This window comes from Oncorhynchus masou, unplaced genomic scaffold, assembly GCF_036934945.1.
Source record: "Oncorhynchus masou masou isolate Uvic2021 unplaced genomic scaffold, UVic_Omas_1.1 unplaced_scaffold_2555, whole genome shotgun sequence".
Classification (NCBI taxonomy): Eukaryota; Metazoa; Chordata; class Actinopteri; order Salmoniformes; family Salmonidae; genus Oncorhynchus; species Oncorhynchus masou.
Window position 1 is genome coordinate 1 of NW_027009001.1, and position 26,443 is coordinate 26,443.

At 41.5% G+C, this 26,443-nt stretch overlaps 1 pseudogene; it reads left to right on the top strand.

The window, feature by feature from the left end:
* The first annotated feature begins 2,481 nt into the window (after nucleotides 1–2,481).
* Nucleotides 2,482–26,237, top strand: LOC135533647 (putative solute carrier family 22 member 31; annotated as a pseudogene).
* Nucleotides 26,238–26,443: the final 206 nt, after the last annotated feature.

A 26,443-nucleotide genomic window follows, 5' to 3' on the forward strand; every position in this document is an offset into this window, starting at 1 on the left:
CCAGTCTTATTGTATTGACTTTCTATATATCTCCTTCCAGGAAAAGCTTATTGTCTCATGTGAGCAAGAAGTACTGCGGGTCCATTGCAGAGCGGCAAGGACGATAGCCAATCAGGCCGTCCCATTCAGTGCCTGCACAATGTTACTGGACTCTGAGGTGTACAACATGCCAACAGAGAGTCAGGTGCGTCTGTGGGTGGTTAAAAAGGTGGGCAAAAAGTTGACAGACAGGGCCATTCACGTGGGATTTGTTTTGTCATCTCTTCCAATTACTCCTAATATTTTATATACACTACCACTCAAGTTCGGGGTCACTTAGAAATGCCCTTGTTTTTGAAAAAAAAAGCTAATTTTTGTCTGAAATAACATCAAATTGATCAGAAATACAGTGTAGACATTGTTAATGTTGTAAATGACTTGTAGCTGGAAATGGCTGATTTTTAATGGAATATCTACATCATTGTCAGCAACCATCACTCCTGTGCCAATGGCACGTTGTGTTAGCTAATCCAAGTTTATCAATTTAAAAGGTTAATTAATCATTAGAAAACCCTTTTGCAATTGTATTAGCACAACTGAAACTGTTGTTCTGATTAAAGAAGCAATAAAACTGGCCTTAGACTAGTTTAGTATCTGGAGCATCAGCATTTGTGGGTTCGATTACAGGCTCAAAATGGTCAGAAACAAAGTCCTTTTTTCTGAAACTTGTCCGTCTATTCTTGTTCTGAGAAATGAAGGCTATTCCATGTGAAGAGGTGACTCCGGGATGCTGGCCTTCCTAGCAGAGTTCCTATTGTCTGTGTTCTTTTGCCCATCTTAATATTTTCTTTTTATTGGCCAGTCTGAGATATGGCTTTTTCTTTGCAACTCTGCTTAGAAGGCCAGCATCCCGGAGTCGCCTCTTCACTGTTGACGTTAAGACTGGGGTTTTGCGGGTATGATTTAATGAAGCTGCCAGTTGAGGACTTGAGGCGTCTTTCTCAAACTAGACACTAATGTACTTGTCCTCTTGCTCAGTTGTGCACCCAGGTCATCCACTCCTCTTTTCTATTCTGGTTAGAGCCAGTTTCGCTGTTCTGTGAAGGGACACAGTGCTGTACAAGATCTTAAGTTTCATGGAAGCTTTTTGCATGAAATAGCCTTCATTCTCAGAACAGTAATAGACTGGCGATTTTCAGAAGAAAGGCCTTTTGTTTCTAGACATTTTTGAGCCTGTAAATCGAACCCAAAATGCTGATTTCTCCAGATACTAAATAGCCTAAAGAAGGCCCGTTTTATTGCTTCTTTAATCAGAACAACAGTTTTCAGCAAAGCTAACATAATTGCAAAAGTGTTTTCTAATGATCTATCATTTTTAAAAGGATCAACTTGGGTTAGTTGACTCAATGTGCCAATGGAACACAGGAGTGGTAGTTTGCTGATAAAGGGCCTATGTAGATATTCCATTCGAAATATGTCGTTTCCATGCTGTACAATGGTGCATTTAACAATGTCTACACACCATATTTCTGATCAATTTGATGCTATTTTAATGGACAGCAATGTGCTTTTCTTTGAAAAACAAAACCGTTTCTAAGTGACCCGAACTTTTGAAACGGTAGTGTACATATTAAAAAATCAAATCTGACATTCTTGTCATCTTTAACTCAGTGATGAGAACAAGTCAGTGAGATCGCCTATTCGCCAGTTCATTTCCTGGATCCAAGACGTGGATGACAAATATGACCGCATGAAGGTAACGATATGACTGTACTTCATCTTTTTACGGCACATTTGCTATGTGGTTGAAATGCGGGCTATCTGTGTATGACAGTTGTATTTCTGCTGGTTCATAATGGCCTCTCTCTCTTCTCAGACGTGTCTGTTAATGCGGCAGCAGCATGAGGCAGCTGCCCTGAACGCAGTGCAGAGGATGGAGTGGCAACTGAAGGTGCAGGAGCTGGACCCTGCTGTACACAAGTCTCTGTGCGTCAACGAGGTCCCCTCCTTCTACGTGCCAATGGTTGACGTCACGGTGACTTTGTGCTGTTGCCCGCGTGACAGAAAAATGCACTCGTTCACAGAGTTAGAGGTCAAATATCATCACTTTTCAAAGAGACATCAAACAGAACGTATGGTAAGGGCTATGCCCGGTTTTGAAGAGGAATAAAACCTATATATTATATAGAAAAATTCAAAGAAAAAAAAACTTGCTAATGATTCCCTTCCATGAGAGGAAGATGCATCTTTTTACTGGGGAAAAACACAACTTGCACTTTCATCCCTCAAGTTTTTATGCTTTTGTTCAGAATATAAAAAGCAAAACGGCTTTGCTTTGAAGCACCCAACACCACCTCCCTTTTAGGTGATGTTTGGACAGAGAATAGGGGATAAGATATAGAAATATTTTTCTGAATTTTTTGGTCCCCGTAAAATCAAACAACAAAGGAACACTGGAGAGGAGCCCTCCCACCATTCTGGATCATCTCATGGTGGATGAGAATGAGGCACCACAGTGGACACAGAGCTCCAGGTGAGCCTTGAGGAGGAGAACGCAGCACATGGCCAGAAGGGCATGCATGCGCGATGGTGGTGCAACAAGTAATATCTGTGGGACCTCAGCCTCTTCCTGATGAAAGGACAGGAGGGTCTGTGTGGACGCTGTCTCTCTGGTCGGGACCATAAGGCCACACTCAGTCAGAGAGCTTCAGTCCCCTCTGTCCACAGCCCACCACCACACCCGGTAGAACCAGCATCCTGCCCCGGGCAGAGTACAGCCAAGGGTCCATAGTGTGTCTGGGGTTAATGTCGGAGGAAGAGGGGCATCTTCCGCCTCATGGCCTGGGAAGAGGAGTGAGGCAGAGAATGGGATGAACCGGAGCATCCCCACTAGAGTCTGGTCACCTGGTTCTGCATGCAGGAAGAACCAGCCTCTGACCTCTGCCAAGATAGGTAGAACACACATACCTGTTCACCTGCAACTATGACTGCAAATGGAAAAACAGGATAAAGAATAATACAAGAATGTTGCGATTCAAGACTAAACAGATGGTGGTTTAGAGGAGAATATTCTTCTTTTTGTCTTTCTTTACTTGGGCATTTAATTGTTTCTGAGGAAGTGACTTGAAACACTACAGAGCCAATATTAGTTTAATGGGAAAAAAGAAAACTGAAAAAAAATTGTATTCCGTAAATGATGTACAGTTTTTATATTCGTTAACCAATGTATTCTTGCTGCCTTCTAGATAATTTATTTTGCCACACATTACTGCACAGTTGTAAATAACGTATGTACTGTAACATCACTCAGTTAAGTGTAAAAAAAATAAATGAATAAAAATGATCTTTGTATGTACAGTTCACTTTCGGGCAGCACTTTCCCCCTCATAACCATGGGCCAAAATGTGCACCGTTGTCAGTATTTTAAAGACTCAGTGCACCGTTGTAACGTTCCCATCGATAGGTTTTGTCCAGGGCTGGTCAAAATGAGTTACCTGTGTTATCACCACAACGTACATAGGTAGTACAAAACCCCACTGTATTGAACAATGCCCAAACTAAGGGCCACAACTATAGTCCTCAGATGTAGCAAAATGGTTATAAAATTATTTAAAGAATAGAATAGTTATATTAGTCATTGCTTTATTACACAATTATATCTGAAAAAAATCTAAACCAAGAAAATGCCTTTTTACAGTGAATATTTTTATTTACTCAGTGTTGGGCAAGTCAAACAAGGGTACATCTGGATTGGTCAAGAAAGAAATGCCACTAACAAGCAAAACCATCACATTATTTTCTCATTCTGGATGGGATTTTCTTTTTGTCTTAATTTTTTTAAATTTCATTTACCCATTTAATTGGACTTTAATTGTATGTTTGGGTCTTTAGGAATAATATTCATCATGACGTTGGAGAATTTTCAGGCCACAAGACTTGGGATCTGACAGCCAACTCAATATTTGAAATCCTTAAACTTCCCTTTTTGAATGTCACTGTCATAGGCATCATTTACAGGTTAACCGTTTTTCAGGCCACATCAGGTTGGCATTGTTGTTCCTGATCTCTACCGTATACCACCTAAAACTACTTAACTAAAGAAATGTTTAGAATCTTTTTTAGCAAAGCTGTTTATCCACAAGATACAGGCCACATTCCATATTGGTTTTAAAAATGAATTCTTGCTTTAATTATGGGATGTGTTAACTTCCAAACTCCCTGGGTCCATACTTGAGAACATAAGATGTATTTTTGTTAGTAAAAAATGTTTGTCTCAAAATGCACTTCTGCCAATTCAAATCTTTGACGTAGTTGCATGTGATAAAATGCTCCATGTTAGCTGTTCCCATTACATAACCCGACACATTTAGCCCTATGCTAACCTGACCCGAAGGCAGTGATTATGTCAGGTTACAAATTCTGCATCAGCCAATTTCAAATCTTGACTTGGATGCAATTAGAACCCTTTTCCATGAGAGCATCCTTAACAGATGTCAACCGGTACCATCTGCGAATCAAAGTTTTAAAAAACACACATGAAGTTTCAACTGGACCAATAGCGCAATGTAGTGAGCCTGGCTCCTGGTAATTTGCAACAGTCTGCCATTTATCAGAATGGTGCTTGTTAGACCTCAAAGCCTTTGGAGGTGAGGGGAGTTTAACATATGGAATTGTTTCAAGATGGTCATACCGTGGATTATTTAGCTATTTGATTTAGAATTTTAGGACCCCACAAGGTATGATAAAATATTGAATTTGGGCTTTACTACTATGCTATAGAAACTAATTGAATAACTGATTCGTAAATGGAAAAACAGACAATGTAAAAAAAAAGGTAAATCATAAGGATTAAGGTTTTGAAGTATCTGTCCTATATCTGGGAGATCAGGAAAAGTGTGTATTTTTTGGGGTGACACATATTTAACCCCTTTTTTGGCACAAAACTACCTCCATAATTCTACTTAAATTTGAATTACCGATACTGGGTCCCGTGACAGTTGTGGGGGTTGTAGAGCAAAACTAAAACCCCATTGTGTTCTTAATAGTCTCATCTTCCCATAGTGTGGTCATATTAGTTGGTAGGCCAACCGTTTGGACGTTTGGACAACCGTTACAGACATTTTTGTGAGAAGACTGATTTTCAAAATGTCTCTTGGTCTGACAAACGGCTCTGCCACTTTCCACAGCAGAAACGGAAGGCCGACATGGGTGGATGTGGTGGATTGAGATGCATCCCATACAAAACAACATATCTCTCGCTTAAATAGACAGATTGTTATTGGGATTTTTTTTAGGTTAATTAGATTTGTTGCACAGGTACGTCAATAGACTTTGAATAAAGTTTAGATCAAAGCTGAATCAATGTCTCGCAAGATCACTTAATGATTCATTAGTATTCTACATAGGCCTAACATACCAAATATAATATCATAGTATAACTTTACTGTTAGACCAAAATCACCACTTATTTTCTTATTTAGGCTACAACATTTTTATATTTTATATGCATCCACATCACATATTAGTTATTTGAATTGAGCTTTGAGGACCACGAGTAAAGTTGTTTTCCATTGCTTTATATATATTTCCACACTGAGGTTGGAATACAGATATGATCAAAATTATAATGCACTTTTAGTGTAAGAGCTGTTTGAAATGTCAGCTGGTTTGGCTGGGTGTTTTTTTTTAGTCTGCCTGGTGAATGTAAGTGTAATAGACCAATAACAGAGTTTGCCTCCTCTCTGCCAATCATTTTGTTTTCAGGTGGCGCATCCCTCCCATTAGGTTCCTCCAATTAGGCCCTCTGACCACTCCCAGACAGTCCTATCAAAGTTCTTGCTGGAGAAGCTATTTATTTTTGACAATCACAGTAGGGTACTTAATTGATACACAGATATTGAGAGAAAAATGTTGCCATTGGATCTTCAACAAAAAGCTTGACATGAAGGGGCCTCTAATTGCCTTAGCAGCATATGACTCCTCGCTGCGATGGTAGTAGGGGTACATGACGGCTATTTGACAAGACCATAATGGTCTGACTTTTTTGGGCCAATATACGATAGACTTAAATGACCCTTTTTATATTTATTTTTTTCCCCTAAAAGCACATGGATGTGTGTGACACGGATAAGCATAAACTTGTGATTTTGTCATATATGCGAAAACATGCCTTTTGAATTTTGTCCAACGTTAGTAGCTAGTAGCAGCATAGTCAAGGATGTGTCATGCAATATTGGGACGCTATACTTTACAGACCAAGTTGAACAAATGTAAACCTTGAATTTGGAAGCTTAAAATATTCCTCTGGTGGCCATTGGTTGGTGGATGTGAAGTCTGAGATCTTTGATTGGCTGATGTGGAATTTGTTACAGGTAATAATCACTGCCAACTGGTCAGGCTAGCATAGGGCTAAATGTGCCAGGTTATGTAATGTGCAACAGCTAACGTAGCCTTGTCAAATACAACTATGTCAGCGATTTGAATTGGCTGATGCATATTTCGAGACAGAGAAAGTTTAAACTCAAACTTTTTCTAATGTTCACAAGTATGGACCCCTCTCTATTTATCTAGTTTTGTACAGTAGTGGAGATAAGTTTACAGTATAAGGTGCTGCTCTTCGAATACTCAAAGGGTGGAGCCAAAGTAAAGATCATACTCCTCTGTGGTCAATTGTTTCTTTGATTTTAAAAGAACTAGGTTTGACTTACATGCCCATGAATGATATTTTTTTAATTAGCCTTTTAATCAAATTCCTTTTTTGTTAGTCAATAATCCTTTTTATGACTAATCACTCTAAAAGCAAATTTCATCATAGTTTATTCATAACGATTTGGTGGATGGTGATATTAACAGGCAGGTAGTTTGTTTCACTTTAGCTTCTCAAGTGTACCAAGTGTAGGTATTTGTCAGTGGTATCAGGAAGTTTTAATGTTCCGTTTGATTCATATTCAGTAGGCCATCATACTTTGCTCTATTGTGTTGTTTACCATGCTAAGAGTAAGGCCTAGACAATTATGAACCAAAAAACAGACTAAGTTAACTCGTACACAAAGGGGGGAAGAATGGTGCAAAAGTGATAGTTAAGAAAAAAATGTTTTTTATCCAATTGGAATATTGACTTGTGAGAATTGATTGTTTCCTTATTTTTTGGTTGGTCCTGATTTAAAAAAAAAGATTGAGTCTGTGATCTGCACATTCATCCTAATGGCAATATCAAGTGACATTTTGTGACGTTATGTACACACTTTCAACATAGCTGTGTATGAGGTGTCTATTCAAGTGCAATGGATGTTGCTACTCCAGTGTACGAGCAGTTGACTAGTTGTCGTCCTGGACATTTTGAAAGAGGAAAATCTAGTCATAAGGCAGTAAATGCATAAATAAATGTCATAGCACAGGTAGTCAGCGTCATGTGGACTTCAGCAGTTTGATTTAAGCCCTCAATTTTATTTTATTTAGTTTTTTTAGTGCTTTTCTGCAGGGAGAGGGAGTTTTGTCAATAGAATCCTCTTGTGTTTTAGATCAGTGTGTTGTGTTGTCTTTTTGTCTTGGGTTTTTCTTCTGTACGAAGCATAAAACACCAGTGGCATGTCAATCACTTCTTATGAGCAGAATGTATACCGTTACTACACCCCCACTCCCTCAATATTGTTTACAAGACATCAAGTGTGTTTCGGTTTCGTCTCTCTCACCTTAACGGTTTGAGCCCTGCCTTGATTTCTTTATTTCATCATTTATTGAACCACAAAGGCTTGAAATTGTGATGGCTAATTAGTGTCAAATCTAACCTTGGAATTCAAAACATACAGAGCAATAGTTTTAACCATTCAAATTATTTTTAATTCAAAAAAATTCTACATTTGGTTGATCAAGACAACATCCCCTGTAATTTTTGTCGAGACACTGGTGTCTCATACACACATCCAAATATTATTTCCAAGCCACACCAGTGAAGAATCATTTATATTAGGAAATGTACACCGGTCTCATTCCCTTCTCCCCCCCTACTGTTAACCACTTGGCCATGCCCTAGATTACCCCGTGACCTCATCAGTCTGCAACAAGTTACCTCTACTGTGTCCATCTGAGTGTTCATTTAATATTTAACTGGACATACTGTTATTTTACATAATAGAATCACAATTTCAAGCCTTTTTCTAGTTTCCTTTATTGAACAAGACAGTAGCTGATTCATTAGAATGGGAAATGACTAATAAAGCATGGAGAACTACTCTTTAAATGGTGACAAATAACCTATTTATTATCTTTCTGACACCTGTGGTATGTTTCAGTTAAAGGTCTCCGCTGTGTAAATTTTCCTCCTGTAATGCGTTGGAGACATTGTACATAATTGTAAATAAATATCCCAGGACGTTTTGCACCCTCCTCTTTGTACTAGTCTAAACTTGCGTAGAATGTGGGGTTCTAACTGCAACGAGACGGTGCGCTCGCTGCAGGGGATGTAACAACGTCACTTTTTTTATTTGTACAATGTAGTTGAATTGTGTACATATTGTTGGAGCAGCTATGGGGGAAGGGGTTTGTTGATGCTATCGTCAGTGCTGTAAAAGATCCAGTACTTTCACCTCTAGCTGTGTTGATTTCCTGCAAAAACAAAGGCGAGAAAATTAAAAAGACTAAACTGATAAGAAATTCTAAATTGTTATTTTCTACAGTTGCATGTACAGAGAGCGCGAGAACTGCTGTTGTTCCTCAGAGATTATGTTCGTAAATAAACTTTTGAAATATTTCCTGTTTTCTGCTTTTACTTTGTCCTCATTCATACCCTTAAATATGCCTTGTGTGATTCGGGAGATGGGCACATCTATTTTAGCACCATGCCAACACGCGCACACAGTTTCTGAGCCAAATGAGGAACTTTAACAACAGTTAATTTGTATTAATTAAGATTGGTTAGCACATTTATCACAGGCAAGTTAAGTTGATAGAATACCAATCAGTGTACACATGTGTAACACTTTACACCTATGTATACTTTATTTGGCAGGGACAATGTTCAACAAATTATCAGTGTGAGTATGAGAAGGGATGTGTTGCACCAGATTTAATTTACATTTTAATTTCATCCCTATATTTAATCCCTGGTTTGTCCCAAAGGCCCTCAAGGCAACATCCAGGCTTCTGTGGCACCAGTGGTCAACTGAAACCAATTAGAAAACTGTCTATACAGAGGTAGCGGAAACACTGGCTCTTATCTTTTGCTTGGCCAGCAGGAGGACGCCTGGAAAAGTGTTTGTTTTGGCTGATATTTAGATCTATGATCATGAGTGGTTTTGACTTTTGAGAAAAACTTAAAGACCTGTGGGTATAACAGGCCTATTTTTTGCCATGCAATATGATCAGTAGATGCCATTATATTTGTTGAGACAGAAGTATTTATAGTAGGTTACTTATGAGCCAGATATGAAGAGGGTAACCATTTGAAATCATCCTCAAAATAAAGTTAAGAAATATGTCGATCTGTCAATGCGAAATAGGCCTAGGCCACAGTGCGTACAAACACTGATCTACGAGCAGATAGAAATCCCACCAATAACACTTCGGTTACTCACCGACCTGCCCACTTGGCTGGAGTAGTGCTATCTCATCTAACCTATCCTGCCATGCCCAGCGGTGTGTGTGGATGTCCAACACTACATTACATTACATTAAAGTCATTTAGCAGACGCTCTTATCCAGAGCGACTTACAACACTACTGACTAACAGCTGTCTCGGCATTGTCTCTGACAATGGACTTTGAAACGAAGATTTATACCAAAATCGGTGGATATGGACGATATAACAGAGTTATGTCCATATTCAGCTGGTTTCAATTTTGCTGTGAAGCTGAATCTTTTTGCGACGTTTTTTACACCCTGATTCCCGGGTCGTACCACTGTAAACCCGACCCGACCCTTTACCTTCGGGTTTTCTTTTCAGCAATTATTCCAGACAAGGGTATCTCAATTTTGCCATACCGTGGGTGAATGGTTCTGGACTGAGTCACTGTAAACTTTATAAGTACCCTAGAAACGTCTCCAACTTCATATACAGCATTCCAAAGGAGATAGTGCCATGTACGAGAGGATGGGAGTACGACCAAGCTGCGCGCTTCAGAGCAACTACGTGACAGAGGTAAACAAATATATACTTGGATTCGATGGTTTGTGGTTATTTTAGGAGAGTTTGTGCTTTTGCCAGATTAGCAATCATTCGTGTGCTATTGATGTTTTTATGACGACGCATTTACCTTACCTGATTTGGTTTACAAGTAGCCGCCTTTTCAGGCTAATGTGTAAATATCTTTGCCAAGCCCTGTCGAATGTTATTCATCCATTCAAAGTCGGCTACTCAAAGTACATTTGGGTTTAGCCTATTACTTCGGGGTTTGCAACTTTTTAATTCGCATTTGTGTTAATTGAGCTTGTCCCAGACAGACTGCTGGGGCTAGAGTTGGTCATCAATAGGCCTACTAGATAACGTCAATAGATGAGACGGCACATGCCCTGTTAGTCCTACTCATTGCTCAAGTCTGCTGTTGGTTAACATGCTTTAGAGTTTGTAACTCTAGGATACATTGTGTTTTGGTTATGTGCTGAATTTGATTACCAGATTTCAACAACAAAAAATCCTATTAGCACTATTTATCAGATCACATTAGTGTGTTAATTACATAACGAAACTGCTGTGCAGAGCCATGAAATATGGGTGATTATGTGATGATAGCAGCACAACAGGAAATGCAGGGACAACCGTGTTCTTCCACCCTGATGGAGTTCCTGGGAAGATGTGTCCTCAACAGAGCAGACGAGAGGGGTCAGTCTAGGATGAGCATTCCTCTTTCTGTACGGACCCTTGGATGTATGTATGGAACCCTTTTCATATGTTTTACTACTAGACCTATATTCTCATTTCAGACTAGCACAGGCAATGCCTCTCTAACGCTGTCCTGTTTTGCGTCTTGGGAAAGTTAACTAAATGTTGACTTATTGCACCTGGACAAACCTCACCAGCCCATTATAATATCAAAAAAGGGGCAGACCAATCCCACTGCAAATACTGGAACGGGATTTTGGTAAACAGAAGTATCAGCAGTTACTCAAATGTTCAGACACAAGGCAAATACTGGCGTGTGTGTGAGAGAGAGTGTGTGTGACGGCTGTACAGGAATTCAACAAGGCAGACAGTAGTCCTGACGTGGTGTATTTTCTCACGCATGTTTCCCTGGACGAAGAAATAGGCCACCCATTATGTCATTATTTCAGTGGCTCCATTGACTTGGCTCTTTTACCTCATTCCTAACTATGTGGCAAAAGGGTCATTCCATGTTGTCCATGTTATTTCAGAAAGCCATGACACCCGCCATCTCAGATTGTTCTGAAATCGTTTCTGTAGTTAGGAACAGATAAGATTAGCCTTCCTGAAACATTATTTTGTTGAAGATAATTTTATCTCTGAGAAATTAAGCTAATTGATTGCAACTAAATAGTTACTATATGAATCCTGTACATTTAAAATGGCCAATTTGGGTCAAATCAATTATATTTCAACAAATAATGTTTCAGGAATGCTAATCTATTATTATTATTTTTATTTTTTTACATTTTTACCCCTTTTTTTTCTCCCCAATTTCGTGTTATCCAATTGGTAGTTAGTCTTGTCCCATCGCCGCAACTCCCGTACAGACTCGGGCGAGGCGAAGGTCGAGAGCCATGCTTCCTCCGAAACACGACCCTGCCAAGCCGCACTGCTTCTTGACACTGCTCGCTTAACCCGGAAACCATCTGTACCAACACCGTACAGCACAAGGAGTCACTAGAGCGTGATGGGCCAAGGACATTCCAGCCGTCCAAACCCTCCCCTAACCCGAACGACGCTAAGCCAATTGTGCGCCGCATCATGGGTCTCCCGGTTGTGGCCGGCTGCAACACAGCCCGGGATCTAACCCGGATTGTGGCCTCCCACTTAGGAGGCCACTATCTTATCTTTTTCTAACTACAGAAACTATTTCAGAACAATCTGAGATGGTGGGTGTCAATCCTCTTTATTGTTCTTTTTGAGGTGGAATGACTCACCATCTTTCTTGCTCTCTCTCTCTCTCTCTCTCTCTCTCTCTCTCTCTCTGCTCCACAGTGGAACCTAGTGTGTGTTGACTACTGGAAGATTCCTCTGCAGCACATCTGCTTCATGACATGGTGGATTGTGGGATATGTCCTCCTGGGCACAGTGTGTGACTGGTAGCTACACTTCTGCATTTTGTGTGTGTGTGCGTGATGTTTCTGTTGTATTTTTGTATAATTGTAAACTACAATTGTATTAATTTCACCATACATATTTAATGTTTATGTTATTGATGGTATTAGGCTGTTATGAATGTTTAATATGTGTGCATGGGAAGCTATGTGTCTCTGTCTTTTCTCTGTTCAGGTTGGGTCGTCGACAGGGCTTCCTGCTGTCTGTGTCCGGTCTGTTAGGAGTAGCTGTGTGTCTGTCCAACAGCCCTGTAGTGTTTCTGCTGCTACGCCTGTCTCAGGGCGCCATGTTGGCTGGGGTCTTCCTCTCCTCTTACCTCGCCAGTAAGTACACTTGACTCACCCTACTAATACCGCTCACTCCTGAGTACACACTTAATGGGTCAGTTTAAATAAAATAAAAATATCAGACAAAACACACATGACAAGAGACAACACTGCATAAAAAGATACCTAAGACAACACCGCATGGTAGCAGCACAACATTGTAGCATCACAAAACATGGGTACAAACATTATTGGGCACAGACAACAGCACAAAGGGCAAGAAGGTAGAGACAATAATGCATCACGCAAAGCAGCAACTGTCCATGATGGCAGGGAAGCTGTACAGATAAGTCATCCAAAGGACTTTGACTTTCCAAACACAGAAGAAAGCTAACGCTATATGATGCCCCGTCTCCTTATTAATTAAGCCACTTACGTAGATAACTAGCAAGTGTAAATTTGAGGGTTGCGTTAATGCAAAATGCAAACGTTTTTCACCCAGAAAATAAATATAAAACGCATAAGAAATATCTTGCTGCGTTTTTTGTGAACGCAGATCTAAAATGCTTCTTATTGTAATTTCTGCTCTGTATCAGACACATTTTGTGCTTCAGTTGCATTTTTCCACTCTGGGAATTCACCAATGGGCATTCTATCAGCAGCCAGTGCTCTGACTGATGTGTAGCTACTTTTCTCCTGTACTTTTCTCGGTGTAGTCGTCTACTTTTCTCTGGTAAAATGCAATATTAACTTCAAGCAAAAACTTCAAGCAAAAAAAATATCCTTGCTTTTCGTTGTAAGCTCATTCACTTGTGTGGCTGCCAGCCAAATAGCGTTGCGCACTTTCTGAATGTGTTGCACAAATGTATTTTCTGTGAAGGAAAATAGTAGTGGTTTAGTTAGTAGTTGCACGGCCCTGATCACTATTGAAGCAAAAAAACTGTTGACTTTAAATATGAAACACGACCCCTGTCAATTCACAGCTAAACTCAACTGCTCCTGCTTTTCCCGCTGCGCAATTTACAAACAAACACTTAACTGGCTCAACTGTTCTGGGGAACTGCGGTAAGCTTCGTAATGTGAAAGGTGAAATGAAGAACGCGGTCTGCTTTATTTCCTAAAGTATTGCAAGAGTTGACTGCAGGTATTTACTTAAGAAGCTACAAATGTAAATTTATTGAAAAACTTCGGTATTGACGGTATTAAATCAAATCAAATTTTATTTGTCACATACACATGGTTAGCAGATGTTAATGCGAGTGTAGCGAAATGCTTGTGCTTCTAGTTCCGACAATGCAGTAATAACCAACATGTAATCTAACTAACCATTCCAAAACTACTGTCTTATACACACAAGTGTAGGGGGATAAAGAATATGTACATAAAGATATATGAATGAGTGATGGTACAGAGCGGCATAAGCAAGATACAGTAGATGGTATCGAGTACAGTATATACATATGAGATGAGTATGTAAACAAAGTGGCATAGTTAAAGTGGCTAGTGATACATGTATTACATAAAGATGCAGTAGATGATATAGAGTACAGTATATACGTATACATATGAGATGAATAATAGCCTCCTGTAGCCTCCTGTGGCTATTTCTAAATACCCCTGTATACGGTATACCGCCCAAGCCTAGGGCAGTTACTGGTATTGTTCTTACTTCAGCGCAGTGTATTTCTGTGAAATGTAATCACGTTTCCTCTTCAAAATGTAATATCATTTGTGAAATGGTCATGTGGAGCATATTGTAGATTTCTGTATTCTGGACAGTTCAGGTGGGAGTTCTACATCAGACTTTGTTTAGCTGAATTAAAGCAGTCGGCTAAATATATTTTAAATATATTTAATAGCAGTTTTTATTACTTCTCACTCAGAAGTGTGTCAGTGGCTAACATCTGTTGGATAAGTATAGACCAAACCCATATATCAAAAGCTCCCTCACAAAGTGCTTCCCTTAGCGTTATGTAGGGAAGCCAGGGACGAACTCATTCTCCCAATTTCACTAATATCATCCAAATCAATCAATCCTAGCACATTTTTGGGTTCATTCGGTAGTTTTTGAAGTAGAAACATGTTAAAAAATGATAAGTACCATGTGAACTCGGCAAAAAAGAAAGGTTCCTTTTTCAGGACCATGTCTTTCAAAAATAATTATTAATATCCAAATAACTTTACAGATCTTCATTGTAGGGTTTAAACACTGTTTCCCATGTTTGTTCAATGAACCATAAACAATTAATGAACATGCACCTGTGGAACGGTCGTTAAGACACTAACAGCTTACAGGCGATAGGCAATTAAGGTCACTGTTATGAAAACTTAGGACACTAAAAAGGACTCTGACAACCACCAAAAGAAAGATGCCCAGGGTCCCTGCTCATCTGCATGAACGTGCCATAGGCATGCTGCAAGGAGGCATGAGGACTGCAGATGTGGCCAGGGCAATAAATTGCAATGTCCGTACTGTGAGATTCCTAAGACAGCCCTACAGGGTGACAGGACGGACAGCTGATCATCCTCACAGTGGCAGACCACCTGCACAGGATCGGTACATCCGAACATCACACCTGCGGGACAGGCCCCATTCTCTGCTACCAATGACTGGAACGAACTGCAAAAATCACTGAAGCTGGAGAGTCATGTCTCCCTCACCAGCTGTAAGAGCAGCTCACAGATCACTGCACCTGTACATAGCCCATCTGTAAACAGCAAATTCAACTACCCCATCCCTATACTGTATTTATTTATTTATCTTGCTCCTTTGCACCCCATTATCTCTACTTGCACATTCATCTTTTGCACATCTACCATTCCAGTGTTTAATTGCTATGTTGTAATTACATCACCACCATGGCCTATTTATTGCCTTACCTCCCTTACCTCATTTGCACTTACAGTAGAAAACATCTAAGTCTATATACAGTATTATTGACTGTATGTTTGTATATATTCCATGTGTAACTCTGTGTTGTTGTATGTGTCAAACTGCTGTACTTTATCTTGGCCAGGTCGCAGATGTAAATGAGAACTTGTTCTCAACTAGCCTACCTGGTTAAATAAAGGTGAAATAAATAATAATAAAATAAGGTAACGGATGGCAACAACAACTACCCGATTAACACCAGGAACGTACAATCCCTCCATCAGTACTCAGACTGTCTGCAATAGGCTGAGAGAGGCTGGACTTAGGGCTTGTAGGCCTGTTGTAAGGCAGGTCCTCACCAGACATCACCCGGCAACAACGTCGCCTATGGGCACAAACCTACCGTCGCTGGACCAGACAGGACTGGCAAAAAGTGCTCTTCACTGAAGAGTCGCAGTTTTGTCTCACCAGGGGTGATGGTTGGATTCGCTTTTATCGTCTAAGGAATGAGCGTTACACCGAGACCTGTACTCTGGAGCGGGATCGATTTGACCATCAGTCATTGTCTGGGGTGGTGTATTCACAGCATCATAGAAATGAGCTTGTTGTCATTGCAGGAAATCTCAACGCTGTGCGTAACAGGGAAGACATCCTCCTCTCTCATGTGGTACCCTTCCTGCAGGCACATCCTGACATGACCCTCCAGCATGACAATGCCACCAGCCATACTGCTCGTTCTGTGCGTGATTTCCTGCAAGACAGGAATGTCAGTGTTCTGCCATGGCCAGCGAGAAGCCCGGATCTCAATCCCATTGAGCACGTCTGGGACCTGTTGGATCGGAGGGTGAGGGCTAGGGCCATTCCCCCCCCCAGAAATGTCCAGGAACTTGCAGGTGCCTTAGTGTAAGAGTGGGGTAACATCTCACAGCAAGAACTGGCAAATCTGGTGCAGTCCATGAGGAGGAGATACACTGCAGTACTTAATGCAGATGCTGATTGTTACTTTTGATTTTGACCCCCCCTTTATTCAGGGACACAATTCCATTTATGTTAGTCACATGGCTGTGTAACTTGTTCAGTTTATGTCTCAGTTGTTGAATCTTATGTTCATACAAATATTTACACGTTAAGTTTGCTGAAAATAAACAGTTGGCAGTGAGAGGACGTTTCTTTTTTTTGCTGAGTTTATATTACTAAAACATAAGTTGAGAAAAATACTGTTGCTGCTTCCTGTTGTCATGGTGTCAAAACACCAGTTTTAAATGTCCAAATTCATATCAATATGCTGAAATAAGTTCTGATGTTGAAGACAATAGATTTTTTTAAATGCATTTTATCGATGGCAATTTGAATGCGCAGAGGTACTGTGACGAGATTTTGAGGCCCATTGTCGTGACATTCACCTGCCGTTTCAGCATGATAATGCATGGCCCCATGTCGCAAGAATCTGTACACAATGCCTGGAAGCTGAAAATGTTCCACATGGCTTGCATACTCACCAGACATGTCACATGTTGAGCATGTTTGGAATGCTCTAGATCAACATGTGAGAGCGCTTGTTCCAGTTCCTGCCAATATCCAGCAACTTCACAGAGCCATTGAAGAGGAGTGGGACAACATTCCACAGGCCACAATCAACAGCCTGATCAACTCCATGCACAGGAGATGTTGCGTTGCATGAGACAAATGATGGTCACACCAGATATTGATCCATGCCCCTACTTTTATTTATTTTTTCTTCGGTATCTGTAACCAAAAGATGCTGTATTCCCATGTGAAATCCATAGAATAGGGCCTAATTATTATGATTTTTGACTGATTTCCTTATATTAACTGTAACTCAGTAAAATATTTGAGATTGCGTTTATATTTTTGTTCATTGTATTTTGCTAAATTAGTACCTTAACTGCTCACCCATCAACAGTTACCAAATGGGCACTCCAGACTGAAATTAATTAGCTTGTTCTACTTTAATCAATAGCGCACACAGATTAATCAATCACGTCAATATTGCATAGAAATCAATGGAACTGAGACAATTCGCTGCCACTACATGTCATTTGCACTCTTCTAAAAGTACTGCAAAGCCACTGGTAATTTACCAAAGTTACGGGAATCTTCAGTCATTTTGGTAATCTATCGTAACTATGATCATTTATACTTGGATAACTCTATTCATATATAGTTTACATTTTTTGTGTGTCAATATTGTCCATATGGTTAAAGAGAAAATAGTCTGATGAAAAAGTATCTAATCAACAATGGCATTTTTTTCAATTAACTCTTCAAACTATTGACTTTTTTCTCAACTGTTACCAGTTTCACATCAATACATTGAGAACAAATGCATATTGACATTGTAAAAAAAAAGAAAAGAGGCTGTGTGGCATTCCCCCATACTTCCCATAGCAACCTGGTCTCATAGACTCAACATAACATAGTATAAGTAAATCGGAGACACTCAAATGAGTATGTTATGTTTGGTATGGTTACAGAAGGCAAACAAAAGCAGTGTGGATGGGTGGACTGGGCATATAACGCGAACGCCTAACATCTAGCAACCCAAAGATTGTGTGTTTGAATCTCATCACTGACAACTTTTGATTTTAACATTTTCTACTAATTTCTATTTTTAAGCTACTTTGCAACTTAGCATGTTAGCTCACCCTTCCCCTAACCTTAACCTAACTCCTAACCTTAACTCCAAACCCAGCTAAAGTTAGCCACCTAGCTAACATTAGCTACAACAAATTGGAATTCGTAACATATTGTACGAATTGCAATTTGTAATTATCGTACAAAATGGATGATGGGATAGCCACAAATGAATAAATACTATACGAATTGTGCCATACTATTTGGAATGTCCCAGATTTATGTTATATTACTTCCAGGTTGACCATAGCCCTCTATTGCTGCTATGGGGGTTAGAAAGTCCTTACCTTATGTCCCATGATCCCACACCAACCCCTGGCCTATGGATTTCTCACTTGGGGGTTTCCCTCTGTTGCCAATAAACATCAAGGATCACTGGAGGGAAACGTGATTGGGGGATGTTTAAGGGATAGGGGAGGGTGACAGGTTAGGGGTTGACTGTGTGTCGGGGTGGTGGTCGCATACCCGGGTCACCGGGTGCCATCTTGTTACACTGCTGTCTTATTAGGGTTCAAAGGGCACTGGTTGGAACACACAGCCTGGAGCCAAGCTGAGCATTACTTATTCACTGACTCTCTCCTTCCCCCTTTACTCCCCCTCCCTCTATCAGAGATGGCTTGAGTGTGAGGTAACTTAAGGCTCTCTGGGCTAGGCCATCCCTAGACCAAGAGACGTCCCCTTCCCAGCGTTGTTCCCTTGTTAGTGGGTATGGGGTTTTCTTGCTATAACTTTCCTGTGATTGTGAGCTAATTGTGTGAACTGGTGTGTTTTTATGTGGACAATTCTTTGCTGAGTGAAAGCGGTCAAGCAGTACTCCATGTGTTTTTAAGACCCTTCTGTGTGTGGGAATAATGGTGCTAGATACCACCTTTAGAGGGAGGCCTACCGCAGTCTGTCTTTAACACACCCACACACACATTTGCTCTTCTTACATTCCTCTAAGGTCACTGGTTAAATTTTGGTTTTAGGCTGTATTCTGGAGGACTGCCTCTCAGTGATCTACTGCCAGAGAGTTCTTCAAAGGGGGAGTGGGGGAACAAAATAGCAGGACAGAACATAGTGGAAGAAAAGGTGTATTCTTTTCCTTTGTTTTCTCTGTGAGGGGTTTTGAAGGAGGAGAACTAGGGCATTGGAGTTTAGGTCAAAGTAGAGAGGAATTTCACACCACACAAATGGTCACAAATAGTTTTATGGTCAGTCAGGCTACTATTTGCATTTTCCTTCTCTCTCTCTTTCCTCTATCTCCTTCCTTCATCCTCTCTACATCTCCCTTTGTGTGTTCTACAGGACTGGAGCTGTGTGACCCTCCCCATCGTCTCATGGTTGAAAAGGTCAGTGGTTTCTTTGCCGTCGTGGCAGAGCTCTTGTTGCCAGGGCTGGCGGTGATGTGTCGTGATTGGCCAGTTCTTCAAGCAGTGGCAACCTTACCACTGCTCCTGTTGCTCTCCTATTGGTGGTGAGTCTGTCATAAGCATTTTTTTTTGTGTAAACACGGTATAGTGCAAGGGGGGGCAAAGTACGGTCCATCGGGTACTTCAATCCCAGCCCGCGAAAAAATGTTTGTTTTTTTACAATTGTTGTTTTTTGTGTTTTTTTTCTGATACATTTTGTGATATTGTCAGGAGAATTCTATACTCCTGTTCATTTACCAATTCAATTAAGTTACCCTTAGTCTGATATATAAGGATTTGTAAGATACTGATAGAAAAGGAAACAGACAGAGGCCCAGTCTACCAAAGTTAAATGTTTATTCACGGGAATGTTCTGAAGTCAAGAATACAAATCAATTCATTTTATACTGACTTCTCACCCCCACACATACACACAAACATACACAGAAACATACGCACACACACAAACACACAAACATGTCCTGCTACGCACACACTGTCTGTCTCACTTCCCAGCCTACAGAGATAGTGACTTTGTCCTTGAGACGTACTCCTCTCTCTAGTCAGGTCGGCACCAAGCTCAGACAGTCTGTGTTTAGAATACCATAAAGGCATATTGTTTCACCTAATTCTGACTAGGACTACACATTTATTGATTATGATTTCATACATTATAATCAATTCCATACAATTATATGTTTCAGGGCGGAATATTCTAATCATTCAATTAACAGACAATTCTCACCTCTCAGATATCCAATTGGTAGTTTGTCTTGTCCCATCGCTGCAACTCGGAAGAGGCGAAAGTCGAGAGCCGTGTGTCCTCCAAAACACGACCCAGCCAAGCAGCACTGCTTCTTGACACAATGCCCACTTAACGCGGAAACCAGCCGCACCAATGTGTCGGAGTAAACACCGTACACCTGGCGACCGTGTCAGCGTGCATTTGCCCAGCCCGCCACAGGAGTCACTAGAGCGGAAATCTTGGCCTACCAGACCCCCTCCTAACCAGGACGGGCCAATTGTGCACCGCCTCATGGGTCTCCCAGTCACGGCAAGCTGTGACACAGCCTGGGATAGAACCCGGGTCTTTAATGACGCCTCAAGCACTGTGATGCAGTCCCTTAGACCGCTGCGCAACTATGGAGGCCCCGCAAATTGACTTGAACAAACAATTGGTCCCCCCAAAAAATGTGGCCCTCTGTTCATTTTCGAAATCCCGGTGTGGCCCTCGAACCAAAAAGTTTGCCCACCCCTGGTATAGTGTATATTATTCATGTCATGGGACAGAACGTATAAGGGCATGGATAGAGAAAGAGGGATGTGTGTTATAATTATTATGCATTTTTGTGGAAGGACAGGAAGTAGAGAGAGTGTCATGGATGGAGAAAGAGACGTGTGTTTTTATATTCCTGTTTTCTCATATCCCCCTCAGTTGTCCATCAGTGTTTCCCGAGTCTCCCCGCTGGCTTCTGGCCACAGGTCAAATCCACCAGGCTAAGAGGTGTCTCCAGATCTTCTCCACCAGAAACAGAGTCTATCTCAGGGAGGACATCTACCCTGCTGAGAACCTGCTCTCAGGTATCATCATCCCCCACCCGATCCTGATCCTTTTAGCTGGTCTGTGTCAATGAATAATGTCTGCTGCCTTTGGTAGTGTAATCGGTTGCGGCGAAATCCTGCACGGAGCCTTGACCGTGTGTTGCCACTTTTAAGAGCGCATCAGCAGTCAGGAAGGAGGAAATGAAATGGACTCTTCCGCTCTGTGAGCGCTGTCGGTTGACGCAGTAGTTTTGACTGTGTGTATCTCTTTGCAGAAGTCTTATTTATTTTCAGCGTGCTTAGTTCGTAAAGTGTTTAAATCGATCGCCGGTGTTACCGCTCAATGTCGTGTTTTGAATCTGTTGGGACCGCTCTTGTCATTGATCGCATGGATTAGTAGCAGTATTGTTTGCGAAGCGTTGACAAATAAACCAACAAACCAGACTGGCAGACGAGTGCAACTGAAAGCCTGGAGTTTATAGCTAAGACATAGCCCTCTCTCACTCCAGTGCTTCACACTGGAGCTGATTTATTTATTTTTGTTGCGCTGCACGCCATGGTATATTCAGTACTGCTGGCCTATTATTGCTTTCAGGAAATATTTGTGACAGTGGTGTTCAACAGAGTGTGCATTTGAGATTTTTTATTATATGGGATTATTGATTGAACTAGATTTATATTGGTTCCTATGGTTTTCTGTCCTTAAAGACTTAGGTACTTTTTTTTTGTTTTGTCTACACCCACACAATTTCATACACCCATTCACTCTTCATTCTGGGAACTAACACAGAGTACTGCAAATAATTTGTTGATGACTGGGTTCTCTATAGTCAGTTACCTATGAGTCGCTCCAATCCTTATTATTGTGTGAGGTATTATTGGTTGGGTTACCCCTGTGGTGTGCCAGTGGGAGAGAGGATACCTGGCAAACAGGCTACACTCTAGGCAGCCACTTCTGTGTGTGTGTGTGTGTGTGTGTGTGTGTGTGTGGTAGCTGTACTTTCTCTATCCTATTCTCTTCCTTTCAGAAGAGTTAATAACTGCCTGGCACCCAAACCAAAAATCTTTATCTTAACCTTGTAACTGCATTGTTCGAGAGGTAAACTAATGCTTTGGGCGATACATCCAAACGCCCAGGTTTCCCCATATGTTAGGTTATTGGTTTTCACTTATCCACATTCAGCACAGCAACACCTTACAGACAACCCATCCAGTCCACTCACAGCATCCCCTCATATCCAATATTAGTGAACTTTGTTTGAGGTACGCGTAGCATTGGACGTTTCTGAGATGGTTCAGAAGTGTGCCTGGTTACCTGTGCCAGCTAGACAACTGAGCTCTTTCACAGGCCCAGCCTTTCACAGGCCCAGCCTTTCACAGGCCCAGCCTTTCACAGGCCCAGCCTTTCACAGGCGGCCAGTCACTTAATGAGTGAGAGCATCCAACACCTGTGCTCTCCTGTGGTAGTCACGATAAGATCTCTTTGTTTGTTGGACATTTCAATGTGACCGTAGTGTACTCAATCGCAAACTGGAATTACCTTAGTCCAAATCAAGACCCATGACATTTTATATTTTGGTAATTTATCAGATGCTCTTATCCAGAGTGACTTACAGGAGCAATCAGGGTTAAGTGCCTTGCTCAAGGACACACCGGCAAATTTTCCAACTAGTCGGCACAGGGATTCGAACCAGAGACCTTTCGGTTACTGGCCCAACGCTCTTAACTTTTAGTCCGACTGAATGGTTCCATTTAGTGTGATTTAATCGTAGGCACTGGTTCTTAGGAGGGAGATTCCCTCTGGAATGTGGGTTATATGTTTGTACCAAGTGAACAACGTTTGGGTCAAGTGCCCTTTGGCTTTGGTATTGGCAGTGTGAATGCAGGCTCATATCTCTCCTTCTCTCCCTCCCTCTCCTTTTCTTCTCGGTAGAGATCGATGCGGAGTACCCAGATGATACCCAGCCTTGCTACCACTCAGTCCTGGAGTTGCATTCCACCCGAGTGATCTGGAGGAACTGCCTCATTCTTAGCTATACTATGTGAGTTAGGAGCTAACACAGCTTGTATGACCTTCTATATTACTCCCCACTGAACAATACAGCCACGAGGAATGGTAATGTTACCATTTACCGCAGCTGCTTTTAACAGTACAGTTTGGACAGAGTAAGTTTCATGTTTTGGGCCAAGGACCTCACCTTTCCGAACTCTCCTCCAGGTTCATAGGCACAGGCATCCAGTACTGTTTCATCAGGAACCTTCGCAGCTACTCCCACAACTTCTACTTTAGTTACTTCCTGCGTGTGCTGACTGGAGCTCTGGGCTGTATCTTCCTCTGCCTGTCCGTCAACCTCTTTGGTCGCCGTGGTATCCTGCTTCTGTCTGCCATTATCACCGGCCTGTCCTCGCTGCTGCTACTGGCCCTCACACAGTGTAGGTTTAACCTGCTTTATTTCTGTGCTGTGATGACGATACTACGTTGCTTTACTCTTTCTATACACGCTTTTTCTTTAAGTGCATCAATACAGGGTCTCATACGGTCTTCTCTCCCCTGTACATGGTTCATTAGTAACTCTTATCCTCGTACAGTAGCCATAGGTTTTCCACAATGACCTCATTCATAACGATGTCACTGTTATGATTCTGATTGGCCATTAGATTTTTTTCCGGTTATTTCAGGTCAATTTTCTTTTAAATTGCCTGTTTCCTAGTTTGCCTAGTTTTAGTGAGTCATCAGAAAGACACATCCTTGTCCTTCTCTAGATCTTTGTGGAGTGCTGGTGTTGGTGCTGTCTGTGCTGGGGCTCCTCTTCTCCCAGGCCCTGGCCATGCTCAGTGCATTCTTCGCCAGTGAGGTCATGCCCACCGTAGTCCGGTGAGTATTATGTCTCCTCTCAGAATGCTGGGTCAGGTGCCCTTGACAATGTTAGTGAGCTCTATATCTCTCCTGACCCTCTCTCTCCCTCTGCCTCAGTGGTGGTTGTCTGGGGCTGGTACTTGCGTCTGGCTGTATGGGGATGGCTGCCTCCTCTATGATGGAGCTCCAGAACAACAGGGGTTTCTTCCTCCACCACGTCGTCTTCGCCTCCTTCGCCGTCCTCTCGGTGCTGTCTATCATGCTGCTGCCGGAGAGCAAGCGCAAGTCGCTACCCGACTCCCTGAAGGATGGAGAGGGCCAGCGACGGCCCCCTCTCTTCCTGTCCCGTGAAGACAACCTGCCCCTGCTCTATACCTGGTGTGGAGCCTCCGAGTACAACCCTGATAACTACTCCCGCCTGGTCACCGCCACCAGGAAGATGCTCATCAAAGACAATTTACCCTATAAGATCGTTGTGCCCTCCCAGTCCCCACTGCTGCCTTCCAACAGCGAGGTGCACTGAATACTGGAGGAAGAGGTACTAAGAGAGGACTTATCTTAGCAGCCTCTAACTACCATCACCCATCCTCCTCTCCCACAGAGAGACCTCACCTCAAACCCTCTGGATATCTCTCCCTGGTATCATCCTGGGCTAGCTGCCTGGTTCCCTTTCACCAGACTGATCCATACACGTATCGCTCTGAACGACGGGTTTTCTTAGATATTTTGAAGGGGAGGAGAGTTGAAGATGTGTGTATTTACTGTGTCCGTCTTTTTTGTTGTTGTGCCAAGTGTTTCAAACAATACAACAAAAACGATCTGTGTGTGTGCTTGCACAGACTCTGCTGAAAGACTGTGCTAGTCCTTTGTTTTTGTACTGATTGAGATCTGCTGTTGCTAAGACTGTGTTAACGCCCTCTCTTCTCCAGGCTGTGCAGCATGGGAGCTATGGCTTTATTAACCACTAAGGCCCACTTGAGAAGCGTTGCTTGTCCACTTAACTGGTGACTCATGCTTTTCAGTACTGCTGTCTTGTGCCTGTGACTGCAAATAGAAAGAGCAGGGTCCTGACTGTTACTTAATCTGACTCATTGGTGACTCAACGAGGGGACCTCACAGATAGAAGTCAGTTTGGCTCAAACTGGAATGTATTGTAGCCAATTGTTAGATTTTTTTTGGGGGGGGGGGGGACTCAATGAAGTATCAGTCACTGATAATATGACCTAAGCTATGAAAGGTCATTTCATCCTGTCCACTTGTTGGACATGTTTTAATAACATGAGATGTTGTCACATGATGATTTGCACCAGAAACAAAGTTGTTAAAATTATTGAAATGTGACCTCTACTCTGATTCATTATAACCTTTCAAATGGGACTTTACCTCATTGTGCTTAGTTGTATCACGTCCATTTCTCTAGCTTAAACGTTGAACTTTCCTGTTCAAAGAAGGCAGTTGCTAGGACATGATACTTAACATTCTATAAGTAATTTAATTAAATACATTTTTATCAACTATTAAACCACATTTCACTGCTCTTTTTGGTATTTGACTGTGGTTTGAGGTGTTGCCCTTCTTGGCCTGGCTGTGGAACTGTTTTACGTTATTGTTGGATAGGATGTTTACACTCATTCGCTCTTCCTTTTTCATCCCCCTCTCTTTTGCTTACTTGGGAACATAGCCCCTTGTACAGTAAGTTTCTGAGGAAAAATGTAAATGCAGCTGCTCAACTTTTCCCCACAGCGGATACTATTCTGTCCTTCTAAAAAATACTTATATTAAATTACATGTACAAAGTATTATATTATTTTCAGCTATGAATAACTTGACTGACTCTTGAAAGTTCAAATTGAATTATCTGGAAGCTGAGGCCATACAATGTTGATCTACTGTTTGCCCCTCTTCACATGTCTCATAGAAAATCAAATAGAATAACACTCACCTCGAGCATCAAGTAAAGAGATGCATAACTTCCTTTCAGATTATGGTAAATGAACAGACCCGGTCAGGACATTTTCAACAAGGCTATTCTGCTTTTGACATCAATGGGATCTTAACGAGGTCACTGGGTGTTGAACTAAGGTTGCTATAGTATTTTTCTGAAGCTGATCCACTTCTATTTTTAACTTTTATTTGCTTGCTCGCCTCACTTTTCAAAAATGAAATCTGTTAAACAGTATGTTTAAATGGCCGGAAACTGAAAATGTTTTGAGTGCTGCCCTGTGCTTCATATGTCTGATACAATGCTTACCACAAGATGGTGCTGTTCTCTTATAAATGTATTGAATGTACAAAATCCACCACTTGTCTTTCAACTTTGTGTCGTGTTTTTATCAACAAAGTCAGATTTTTGTATTTTGAAGAATTGGAAACGTATTTCAGTGTAAATAAAACAAGATGGCTTGGAGTAAGTCCAAACACACCATTACCAAGTTCACAATGTCTGTTTGTACAGCGTTCTCAAAATGATGGAGCCAGAAGGGATCATAGACACTGTTTTGTTGAGTGAAACACTGTTCTAACCTGCCCTTGAGTTTGTTTTGTGAATGTCAAAATGAAGTCAAAATGAAGCTCAATGGACAGTGTTCCGTGACCCTAGGGCTGTATGAGAACAGGGAAAGGGAGACA